Consider the following 13,482-nt stretch of genomic DNA (forward strand, 5'->3'; position numbering starts at 1 on the left):
AATCATAAAATTAGACTGTATGGGTAGACCTTGTTGTGGATTTGTGGGCACTCTCGGGAATAAACACAATAGGTGATCTAGGCACTTCCCCAAAACCTATCCTATTCTCTACACTACATGCCACTCATGACCCCCCTGATATAGAATTCTATAATTTCTTTAAAATCAAAGGAGTTTTACAGAAATTACCTTGTCCACACTCTCCTGATATTTCCTTTCTTTTTGGTAATTTTAGGAGACTAGGTCACTCTGCCTTACACCTCTTCAAATTTGTAGAACCATTTAAAACTTCCTTATCTAAAAATATAATAAGGAAGTGGAAGCCCCTCATTCCACCATCTCAATCATCTCATTTCACAGATGGCATTTGGAGTAGAATTTGGCAATCTACATTCAGGGCAATAATTACACCCGCACTTCCTCAATCCAGAGTCTGGTCCATACACAAGGCATACAGAACCCCCTCCAGACGCCATAAACTAGGCCTTAGTGCTTCTGATGCTTGTTGGCGCTGTGGGGACGAAGTTGGTCCATCTCTTCTGGACCTGACTGCAATCATAGAACACATATTCGGAATTCCATTTAAGATCGATCTTCTCACAATACCCTTGGGTCAAATGGCCGAACGACTTCCCTTAACAATACCTGAAGAAGGTATGCAGTTATTAGACCTGATGCTTTCACTTGGAGCAAGATCTATCCTGGAAATATACATTGGAAACCACATTCAATAAATGGTGGAATATGGTATGCACCACCACAAGGGCTGATAATATGTTGACTATGTCTTGTTCTCACTGTTTATGGGACTCTCTTGATGTATCCTTGCAGAATTCCAAACCCCCCTGAGTGGCACACCAGTACACAGTTCCTACATGTAGTATGATTCCATGGTGAACTATGTCACCTTTATTGTGCGCCTACCATTGGTTCTGCTGTTCCAGTTTCACTAGTCCAATGTCTTATTTAGATCACCCTCTCTCTACCTTTCTTTTTTCTAATATTCTGCTCTGCATTGTGTGCACCTCCTCTCTCTCTTTCCCTTAATCTCTTTTAAGTGTATTTAATTATTAATTATGATCTGTATCTCTCAAAGAGCTGCATTATATATGTTTTTATCTTTCAAGATTGATTTCACGATTTCTTTTATGTTTATACTCAGCCCTCTCATTTGCAGGATACACGACCTATATGAGGTTATTGTTTTCCATGTTTGTTGTAGCTCATTCACTTCTTAGAACCTACTGTTGATTCTTACAGAAAACGCACTATGTATATTTATTTTCTTTTACATTTTCAATAAAACTGGTTGAAATATAAACTCCTTTCAGCTTCACAGGCATTCAGAACTTCGGTTGAATCTCGGGTATTGTCCCATATTGGTGGACAATTACATTCAGCATCCAGGATGATGGCATAGCCAAAGAAATGTGAACATATTAGCCCCATTCATAAAGCCTTACGTTAGCTGCTACTCGAGGGTTGAATTCACTTTGAAATTGCTTGCCTTACATAAAAGGCTTTTACCAGGGGATTAAGTATTTACTTGGCAAGAAGTCTTCAGATTTATGGGAACACATGTTCAACTCTTAGCAAGACCCTAGTTTGCCTCGAGGCTCCATCGGCCAAGAAGTCTTGTAAGATCAATTAAGCTTTTTTCCTTTGCTATCCCTACTCTCTGGAGCGCAATCTGACTTGCTCCTGCTGTATTACTGTTTAAAAAGTAGTTGGAAAGTGTCTCTGTTTAAACAATTTTCCTTTGACATTAATTTTAAAATAGATGTCTAATTTTTAAATGAGGTGATGATTTTATCATTTTGCTGTCTTATCATATATACTGATTGTGTGCATCCTTATGTACAATACGGCATCAGCATTTGGCAAGGTCCACGCTTTATAAACACACGCAATTATAAATATCATAAATCCACAATATTACATATTCAATCATCCATATAGCTAAACGGCAGTCGCTTCCACAAACTCTTATTTTTCATGGCCTCTGTAACATGTCAACCACTATCTGCTTATTTATCCATTTTCACTCCAATCCATAATACAACACATGTGAGATGATTTTCCCTCACATCTCCTACTCATTTTTCACCTCTTGGAAATTCCAGTCATAGGAGTCACTCATTTGGCTAATCCAACCCACAATGTTCACGTAAACAGATATGTGTAAGCAGGTCGACTTATTTTGCGTACACCTGCAGTGCTTTTTATTACTGGCTCATGGTTTACCCTTTCTTCAACACCCACTACCGAGGACTGTGCCAATGAGCTTTAATCAGGACACAAGTTCATACTCAAGCTTTGATATCTCAGCCAGTTATAATCAACATAGACACATCCCTTTATTATAGTCACACTTTGGGTAACAAGTCTTCCCTTTCCCCAGTTTCTTGATTTATTTGGAGGCTGCCCACCTCCTGATGGGTGTTCAGCAAAGAGGCCATGTCACACTAGCAATTCATGCCAGTTTGAATATTGATTTTAAGATCCAATTTCCCATCACTGGGTGTTCAGAATCTAGGCCACAAATCAGGTTAATTCACTAAAATGTCAGGGGTAGCATAAATAACATCATGCACACGTTGACCTCTGATAACGCCACAAGGTTGACTCCTTGTCAGTGGCTAGTAGGAAGGGAAAGGGTTGAACTACGTACATTAAACATGATTTATGTAGTACTGATATCAAGAGTAGCAAAGGCAAGAGAAGGAAATGTTGCATCCCCCCTTTGGTGATATAACTCCCTTCTATCAAAAGTACCAACGTTGAAAACTGTGTATACTGGTGTAGATCTGTATCTGACACAACTCCCCAACTGTGGAACTCACTGGCCCTCTCCAGTCCTTCAAGATGTAAACAGCCCAATATGCTTTCTGTGTAATCAACTAGAGTCTTGAAGTTCTAATCACAACAACTGACAATAGATCTAGTTAAATCACCACACCAAATCCCATTGTTGGAAAGATAAATAATGAAATCATCTAACAGGTCCTGGGAGCCCCCACACAATTGCCCACTTAATGAGTATCACCATCAGCTTCTCATTTCAAAGAAACCTATACGGGTGTATGACCACGTTATAAAAGATGAAAATAGCTTATCACACTTTGTTTCAGAAAGCATACCATTTTGTCCATTCTTATTCAAAACAGTTTCTGAAAGAAGGACTACCCAGGACCCTCCGTCATTAGGTCTAGGCTTCCTTGGGTGCTTTGTCAGCCATTGTTATCTAGAAAGTGTCCGAGAGGCTCAAGAGGCACCTACCGCCTTTTCTTGTGTACCCTAGGACACATCGGTGTTATAGAAGGGGCTGCACATGCTTCCGTGCCACTACTTTTAAAATAATGGTATTGGAGCATATTTCGGCCCAGCACAATCGCAATGTGGCATTTCTTCATTTGCATGGGCACTTAGCCCCATGAAAATTAGTAAAAACCTTGCTTTTGCACCTGTGATGTATTACAGACATGGGTGAAGAGGCAAAGTTGCTGTCAGGAGGCACAGTGACTTTGCACCAAATAGAGTTGGTACATAGTCAGTATCCCTCCTCCACCCCGAGAGCAGCCCCAAGGAGTACGGCAGAGGATCAGAGGGACCCCAGGCATCACCCTGCAATTTTAGTGTAGTCACAAACTGCACCCACCTGCAGATGATGTCTCTCTGACACATCAAACAGTCCTCAGTCCTCCTCCTGTTAAAGATGGACCCCCTGTTTCACTAATTAGCTCTCCAGAGCACAGTGTGAACTGTCAGAGAACAGAAAGTAACGTTGTCAATGCAATCAGTCGCACTGCCCTAGTCTGAGCTGGATGCATTGAGTTAAGGGTGCCCCCAGCACAAACCGAGACATTGCGCTCAATAGATAATTGGGAACATGTCACCAGTTCGACCCCCGCCACTAACGGCGGGTATATAAATCATCAGGGTAAGGGCAATATATATTTCTCTCATTCTGATTCTAAAATTATATTTACATCATTTTTTATTAGCTGCAAAATATTGATGTCGGTGTAATATTAGTTTATCTTACATGTAACTGTATTTTCTGAAGAGAGTTGGAACGACACGTAGTGCTAGTCAAGAAAAAAGTAGCTGCGGCGAGGAATTGCAAAATTCTGTAAATACATGGAGATGGAAATATTGAGGGAATAGTTTAATCAAAGTAGCTTTGGCACTAGGTACCGATGAAAATGTCTTGTTCTGTTTCTGTCTGTCAAAATGCATTTGAACAATAACTTAACTTTGAGATGCTAATCTGCTAATTACCAATCTCACAACGCACAAAACTTTAGGCGGATTTAAGACATAAATCGTTATTGTAATTGCTTACCCGGAAGGCAGGGATTGGTTCATGTCTGGCACTAGGACAACAATCGTTGAATGTAGTTGGAATCACCCCGTGAATATTAAGGTAACTGTGAGAAGACAGAATGACAACATGAGAGTTGGAGAGAAAAAAGAGCATGCAGATATAGTGGGTTCTTAAAATACAAAAATAACATTGTTAAGAGCTGATGAATTAATAGTTTGTATTGTCTCTGCCTCAAATCATGCCATTAGGAGTTTAAACAGCATGTTTGCTGCTCAGTAACTCTTCATAAATGAATAAGAACAGTAAAATCGCTGACAACAAGAGTAAAACTTATGAAGCCATTGGGGAAACATGGATACTGTGGCTTCCCACATAAAAGGAAGACACAACACTGAAAATCGGTGGTTAGGCAACAACCTTAGGGTACCTGTTAGACTTGGCATCATTGGCATGGTCTCCCCTAACTTTTTGTCTCTACTTCCCAGGTTGTTTCTGTGTGCTGGACTCTGTTTTTGCTGTTTTGTTTGCTCTGGACACTTTTACCACTGTTGACCAGTGCTAAAGTATAAGTGTTCCCTGTATAAATTATTATATTATATATGTACATTGGCTTATCCATGACTGGTTTATTTGATTTACTAGTAAGTCCCTAGTAAAGTGCAATAGAGGTGCCCCGGGCCAGAAAATCAAATGCTACTAGTGGGCCTGCAGCACTGGTTGTGCCACCCATATTAGTAGCCCTGTAAACATGGCTCAGACCTGCCACTTCAATGTCTGTGAGTGCAGTTTTAACCCCTTCGCTGCCAGGCCTTTTCCCCCTCAGATGCCAAGCCTTTCTTTGGCTGTTTGAGGCAGTTCTCGCTTAGGCCCTCATAACTTTTTGTCCACATAAGCTACCCACACCAAATTTGTGACCTTTTTTTCTAAAATCCTAGGGATTCTAGAGGTACCATATTTTGTGGGTTCCCCTGAAGGAGACCAAGAAATTAGCCAAAATGCAAAAAAAAAATCGTTTTTTAAAAAGAAAAATGGGAAAAAGGGCTGCAGAACAAGGCTTGCGCTTTTTCCCTGAAAATGACATCAGCAAAGGGTTTGTGGTGCTAAAATCACCATCTTCCCAGCTTTCAGGAACAGGCAGACTTGAATCAGAACACCACATTTTTCAACACAATTTTGGCATTTTACTGGGGCATACCCCATTTTTACTATTTTTTGTGCTTTCAGCCTCCATCCAGTTAGTGACAGAAATGGGTCTGAAACCAATGCTGGATCCCGGAAAGCTAAACATTTCTGAAAAGTAGACACAATTCTGAATTCAACAAGGGTTAATTTGGGTAGATCCTACAAGGGTTTCCTACAGAAAATAACAGCTGAAATGAAAGAATATTGTAATTGAGGTGAAAAAAACAGACATTTTTCTCAATGTTTTACTCTAACATTTTCCTGCAATATCATATTTTTTAAAGCAATATACCGTTACGTCTGCTGGACTCTTCTGGTTGCAGGGATATATAGGGCTTGTAGGTTCATCAAGAACCCTAGGTACCCAGAGCCAATAAATGAGCTGCACCTTACAATGGGTTTTCATTCTACACTGGGTATACAGCAATTCCTTTGCAGAAATATAAAGAGTGCAAAATAGGTATCATGAAAACCTTTGTATTTCCAAAATGAGCACAAGATAAGGTGTTTAGAAGCAGTGGTTATTTGCACATCTCTGAATTCCGGTGTTCCCATACTAGCATGTGAATTACAGGGCATTTCTCAAATATACGTATTTTTTACACACTGTCTTACATTTGGAAGGAAAAAATGTAGAGAAAGACAAGGGGCAACAACACTTGTTCTGCTATTCTGTGTTCCCTCAAGTCTCCCGATAAAAATGGTACCTCACTTGCGTTGGCAGGCCTAATGCTCATGACAGGAAACGCAACATGGACACATCACATTTTTACACTGAAATCTGACGTGTTTTTTTGCAAAGTGCCTAGCTGTAGGTTTTGGCCTCCAGCTCAGCCAGCACCTAGGGAAACCTACTAAACCTGTGCATTTTTCAAAACTAGACACCTAGGGGAATCGAGGATGGGGTGACTTGTGGGGCTCTAAACAGGTTCTGTTACCCAGAATCCTTTGAAAACCTCGAAATTTGGCCAAAAAAACACATTTTCTTCAGATTCGGGTGACAGACAGTTCTGGAATATCTGTGACAAAACGTTCTGGAATCTGAGAGGAGCCACAAATTTCCTTCCACCCAGCATTCCCCCAAGTCTTCCAATAAAAATAGTACCTCACTTGTGTGGGTAGGACTAGTGCCCGCGACAGGAAATACCCCCAAACCACAATTTGGACACACCACATTTTCCCAAAGAAAACAGAGCTGTTTTTTGCAAAGTGCCTAGCTGTGGCTTTTGGCCTCTAGCTCAGCCGGCACCTATTGAAACCTACCAAACCTGTGCAATTTTTAAAACTAGACACCTAGGGAAATCCATTATGGGGTGACTTGTGGGGCTCTCACCAGGTTCTGTTACCCAGAATCCTTTGCAAACCTCAAAATTTGGGTAAAAAAACACTTTTTCCTCACATTTCTGTGACAGAAAGTTCTGGAATCTGAGAGGAGCCACAAATTTCGTTCCACCCAGTGTTCTCCATGTCTCCCGATAACAATGGTACCTCACTTGTGTGGGTAGGCCTCGTCCCCGCAACAGGAAATGCCCCAAAACACTAAGTAGACACAGCAAAATTATCAGATACAAAACTAACTGTTTTTGGGGGGAGGGGGAGCACCTGCGTTTTTGGTCCTGTGGTCAGCAGCCATATAGGGAAACCTACCAAACCCAAACATTTCTGAAAACTAGACAGCCGATGGAGTCCAGGGAGGTGTGACTTGCATGGATCCCCTAGTGTTTTCTTACCCAGAATCCTTTGCAAACCTCAATATTTGGAAAAAAAACATTTTTTTCCTCACATTTCGGTGACGGAAAGTTCTGTAATCTGAGACGAGCCACAAATTTGCTTCCACCCAGTGCTTCCTCAAGTCTCCCGATACAAATGATAACTCACTTGTGTGGGTGGCCCAGATGCCTGCAACAGAAAAATGCCAATAACCTGTAGAGATTGAGGGGTTAGCACAGCGAGTTGATAAGCACATATTTTAGGCTAACTCTGCTTTGGGGACCCACACAAGTGAGGTATCAGTTTACTTGGGAGACTGACGGGAATGCTGGGTGGTAGGAAATCTGTGCCGGAGCAGTGATCCTACAAAGAAAAGTGAGGAAAATATGCTTTTTAAGCACATTTTGAGGTTTGCAGAGGAGTCTGGGTAAGAAACTGTTGGGGGATCCAGGCAAGCCACACCTCCCTGGACTCCTTGGGATGTCTAGTTTTAAAACATGTCTGGGTTTGGAAGGTTTTCCTAGATGAAGGCCGCCCCCGGTAACAAAAACATAGGTGCCACCCCCCAAACACAGGTAGTTTTGCAATAGATTATTTTGATGTATCCACGTACTTATGTGATGTTCCACACACTAAAATTGTGAAAAGAAACACACTTAGGTTATGTTAAAAAGAACCCTCACCCACCAACCAAGTTGGTGTCATGCTTCATCATCGGGGTCCCACCCGAGACACCTAGCATGTCACGGGTGTGCTGGGAAGCCTGATTACAGAGGAGCAAGTTTTGTTATTTTTACCACACATACTGGTTGGATTTGACATGAGGGAGAGTGATGGTTCAGTAGATCAAATTTTATTAACAAGATATTTCACAAAAATGAAATGAATTGTTAATAACTAAAAGGCAAATAAAGTGAACCAATGACTCACAGCTCGTGAGCTGTAAAGCCACGACAAGGAACCAACCGCTTTACAAACCATTCACTCAATTTTCATACATGACATACAAAAGACCATTCACGTCGCCAGCCACAGGCCCAGCACATTACAACTCTCTCATCGACAGACAGAGCCACTCAAGGGCTCATCACTTACATACGCCCTCATGGGTGTGAGTGGACTGGCGTTTGCCTGGCAGTGTGTTGCAGTAGCCAACAGCAAGTCAATATTTACACCACCAGCCAAGGGCCACCCACGCACACCGCCAGCCAAGTGCCACCTCACTCACACCGCCAGCCAAGCCCAACCCAGGCACACCGCCAGCCAAGCGCCACCCCACTCACACTGCCAGCCAAGTGGCAGCCTACGCACACCGCCAGCCAAACGCCATCCCACGCACACCGCCAGCCAAGCACCACCCCACTCACACCCCAGCCAAGTGCCACCCCACGCACACCGCCAGCCAAGTGCCACCCTACACACACCACCAGCCAAGCACCACCCCACACACACCGCCAGGCAAGAGCCACCATACGTACACCGCCAGCTAAGCGCCACCCCACACACACCGCCAGCCATGCATCACCCCACACACACCAGCATCACTTTTTTTTGTTTTTAAACAACAAAGAAACCACTAATTGTAAATAAGGACAAAACTACAAACATAAAAGCTCTGACTGAATACATGACAGTAATGCCAACCGTGAAACTGAACATATGAAAATATAAAACAGCTGTTTATGCTCACTGTATTTCCCAATAATTCTTCTGTGTGTGGTAGCTCCTGAAACAGCCACCCACACACAGACCAGGCTTTGAACGACAATCAGGGCAGTACATCCTAGCCTCCTTCCTGATACCTCTTCGAAAACAGACTCTACATCTCTTAGCTGGAAAGTGTTTCTTTGGCCGTGGGAGGAATGTGTTCAGCAAAGTGACAATCTTTCAATCTAGCCACATCCTCCACCACTGCTTCTCTAGGAACTCTTGCCTGTTCCAGCACAACAAGGCTCACTATGATAGACTCCTGAAATTTCACAAATGTCATCCTTGACTCTGTAGAACTATCCTTGAACACAACAAAAGCATTAAAAGTTGCCAAGTGGAACAGGCGAACCGCTAATTTCTTATACCAAACATAAGACTTAGAAGCAGCAGTGTAAGCTTCCAACCTCTGATCTACTCTATCAATACCACCCATATGCTTATTGTAGTCTAAAATGCACACAGGTTTGCGCACTTCAGCAACTTGACCCCAAACAGCCACAGGTGAAGTACTCTCATCATGGATGGTAGTTAGCATGTACACAACCCTCCTGTGTACAAATTTCGGAGCTAGCAGCTCATCATTCCACAAGGCACAGCACTGTCCCTTCTCAAGTTTTTTACAGACAAGCTCTCTTGGATAGCCTTTCCGATTAGAGCGGATTGTGCCACAAACAACAGTGTCTACTCTGAACAACTCCTTGAACAACTGAACTCCAGTGTAGAAGTTATCTACATATAAATGGTGACCTTTGTTCAACAGTTGTCTACCAAGTTCCGACACAATTTTCTCACTAACTCCAAAAGTGGGTGGATGACCTGGGGGGTCAATACTGGAATCCCTACCAGTGTAGACCTGGAAATTATAAACATATCCTGTACTACTTTCAGACAGCATATACAATTTAATTCCATACTGTGCCCTCTTGCTAGGAATGTACTGCCTAAAAACCAAACGACTCTTGAACAGGACCAAAGACTCATCTACATATATTTCTCTGCCTCTAACATAGATCTCTGAAAACTGATCCACCAAATGATCAAGGACGGCTCTATTCTTGAAAAAGACGGTCAGAATCACGGTGATCTCGTGGCAAGGCTAAAGCATTATCTACAAATACAACATCCGAAGAAGAAGCTCATACCGGTTACGACTCATGATTGCAGGAAATATAGCAGTTGCAATCAAGGGACTAGTAGACCAATATGAAGACAGTGATGGCTTCCTTATCAGCCTCATCAAAAAAGATAAGCCCAAGAACTTTTTCAACTCTTCCAGATTTGTGGGAATTCACCGGCTAGCTGTAGAGTGTGGCCTAAGTCTGGCAGCGTTGTCCCTCAAATACTACTCTGCATACAAATTAGTCTGCTCAACAATCTCTTCCAAGAATATATCGTCCATAAACAACTCAAAAAAGTTGACAGGCAAAAGGTTTTCCGTATTAACGAGACACCCTGGGAAAGCAATAAACACAGGCAACTGCGGCTGCTCCATGTTTCGTGCAACCCACATGTCAGGTCTTCCAATGGGACGCCTTTCAGCCGCTGGCTGCTGCACCATTGGCACTTCAGTGTCCTCCTCTAAAACAGGCCCTTCATCAACACTGAGAGTGGCTTCATCATCAGATGATTCCTCTCTGACAGAAAATTCACTTCCAGAATCTTGCACTTCCTCCTCTGCCTCAGATGCTGAGTCAGTCTCATTATCATGGTCAGAAGACGACTCAAAAAGCACACCAACAACCTGCTGAGTGGTCATCCTATGGCTAGCCATGATCCTTCCTACAAAACGTAACTGGAGAAATGCACCACCAACAACCAGCACTGTGTAGGATAAGTAACAAACAAAGTGTAGCTTTATCACTAAGAGTTTTAAACTCAAAAACAATACCGCTCAGTTGTCTGAAAAAGCTTGACTCACCAGCAACTACTCTGCACAGCCACAGCAATCACCAATGATATCCCACTAAAAAGAAAAAAAAAAGAAAATTAGACATAAGACAACACAATAATCATTGTGCATAAATCTAAGGACAATTTCACACTCAATCCTGCATTCAGTACACCACCTACAAACATGTCATTCATGCATGGCAACAATACTCCTTTGGAGTAAATTTATTTACTTACCTAAAACATTCAACTACGCAAACCGCAGGACAACCACTGCCACAACCACAACAAGCCACAGCAAAGGAAGCAAAAGCTTTTTTGAACTAGAAAAAAAATGAGAAATAAACTGTTATTATCACAAACACCTCACCACCAAACATATGTAATTTTTTCCTGGTGTCTAGTGTTCTCTGCTTGGGGGCAGAAGGGTCTAAAAACAAGTAGGCCAAATGCAATAAAATATATATTGCCCCTTTTGGGGGGACGACCCTTGCCCAAGGGGCCACCCCTCCACACAAAGCACACACATGATCCCTGGTGCTATGTGGATTCTGCCCACCTTGGGGGCAGATGGGTCTAATACAAATAGGCCGATCTGCCCCCAAGGGGGGCAGAACTGCCCAATAGTGCTTTTTGCCACTTGGGGGCGACCCTTGCCCAAAGGGCACCCCCCAAACACAGAAAAAAACAAAAGAAAGAAAACAAACAAAATCCCTGGCGTCTTTATGGTTTCTGCCCCCCCCCCCGGGGCAGAAGGGCCTAATAACAATAGGCCAATCTGCCCCCAAGGGGGGCAGAATGGCTTAAATTATATTACCCCCTTTGGGAGGTGACCCTTGTCCAAGGGGCCAACCCCCACACAAAGCACACACACACACATCCCTGGCGCTAATTGGATTCTGCCCCCCTTGGGGGCAGATGGGCCTAAAAAGAATAGGCCGCCCCCCAACACAAATAAATCTGCCACAAATACAATTCCTGGTTTCTAGTGGCTTTCTGCCCCCCCCCCCCCTTAGGGGAAGATCGGCCTAAAAAGAAAAGGCCGATCTGCCCAAAGGGGGGCAGAAATGGCGATAAATATAATGCCCCCCCAAGGGGAAAGACCCTTGCCCAAGGGGTCGCTACCCACACTGTAAACACACTCACACGCAAACACACACTAATTCCCTGGTGTCTAGTGGGCATTCATGCTGAAAGACACATCGAGGGAAAGAAAAGCCCGTTCCTTTCCCCTGATGCCTCTTTTACAGTAATCCCCACCCCGCCTGGAGGAAAAACTCACCTCCTTTCTGTTGGGCACGATGGAAGCAAATGGCTTCCAGAGCGTCTTGCACACTTTGATGATGTCAGTGCGCGATTGTGTGCTGACAACATTGGGGGGGGGTTGGGGTGGAAGGGCAAGAGATTTGCCTTCCAACCCTGACCTGGTGGGGTGGGGGGGCGGTCCTCAGGGGGAGCGCTAGCGCTTCCCGAAGGCCGGTACATGGACGTAATGGTTACATCTGTGGTGCCTGAGAGGCGCATCCATGGACATAAACATTACGTCCATGGCGAACAAGGGGTTAAACTGCCAGTTCGACTTTGCAAGTGTACCCACATGCCAGGCCTAACCCTTCCCTTTTTATACATGTAAGGCACCCCTATGGTAGGCCCTAGGTAGCCCCATGGGCAGGGTGCAGTGTATTTTAAAGGTGGGACATGTACTTATATGTTTTACATGTCCGTAAAGTGAAATACTGTAAAATTCATTTTTCACTGTTGCAAGGCCTATCTCTCTCATAGGTTAACATGGAGGGCTGCCTTTAAATATGATTAAGGCGTATGTTCCCTTTGGGAGCAGAATGACATGTAGAGTTTGGGGTCTCTGAACTTCCAATTTAAAAATACATCTTTTAGTGAAGTTGTTTTTTAGATTGTGTGTTTGAACATGCCACTGTTAGAAAGTAGGCATTTTCTTGCTTAAACCATTCTGTTGCTCTGCTTGTTTGTGGATTCCCTTTCTGGGTCAGTTTGACAGTTGGGCTGGTGGCACCTCTCCTAAAGTCAGTGACACAAAGTGAGCTGGGGTGTAGCCTGCATGTCCTGATGGGTCATCTGGGCTGAGGGGAGGGGAGTAGTTGTCACTTACACCTTAAAGGGTCGTGCCAGCCATCACACAATGCAGTCTTCAACCCCCTGGTGTATGTCTGGGGCTGGCCTGGGCAAGGCAGGATTTTGAAAACAACGGAGACTTTCCTTTGAAGTAGGCCTACTTCAAAGGCAGAAAAGGGTATATGAAGAGCACCCAAAACCCCTGAAAATCAGATTACCTCTGGAACCAAGAGGAACCTCTGCCAAGGAGAAGAGTTGGAGTAGCTGGAGGAGGAGTACTGCCCCTTTGCCTGTGCCTGTGCTTTAATGGGTTGGCCTGCAGTAACTGCTTCTGCCTGAGTGAGGACAAAGACTGACTTTTGTGTGACTTCCCACTGGTGAAGAATCTCCAAGGGCTTGAATTGAGCTTGCCTCCCGTTGTTGAAGTCTCAGGGACAACAGCGAATTCTCTCTGCCAGCACCTGGGCTTTCTGCTGAGATTCCTGCCTGCCAAGTGGTGCCATAACCTGTCTCTGGGCCCTTGAAAAGTGCAGCTGGTGGAAAAGGACAGAACTCCATGCAAGACTGCTGTG

The sequence above is a fragment of the Pleurodeles waltl genome, chromosome 5 (assembly GCF_031143425.1).
Source record: "Pleurodeles waltl isolate 20211129_DDA chromosome 5, aPleWal1.hap1.20221129, whole genome shotgun sequence".
NCBI classification, from domain to species: domain Eukaryota; kingdom Metazoa; phylum Chordata; class Amphibia; order Caudata; family Salamandridae; genus Pleurodeles; species Pleurodeles waltl.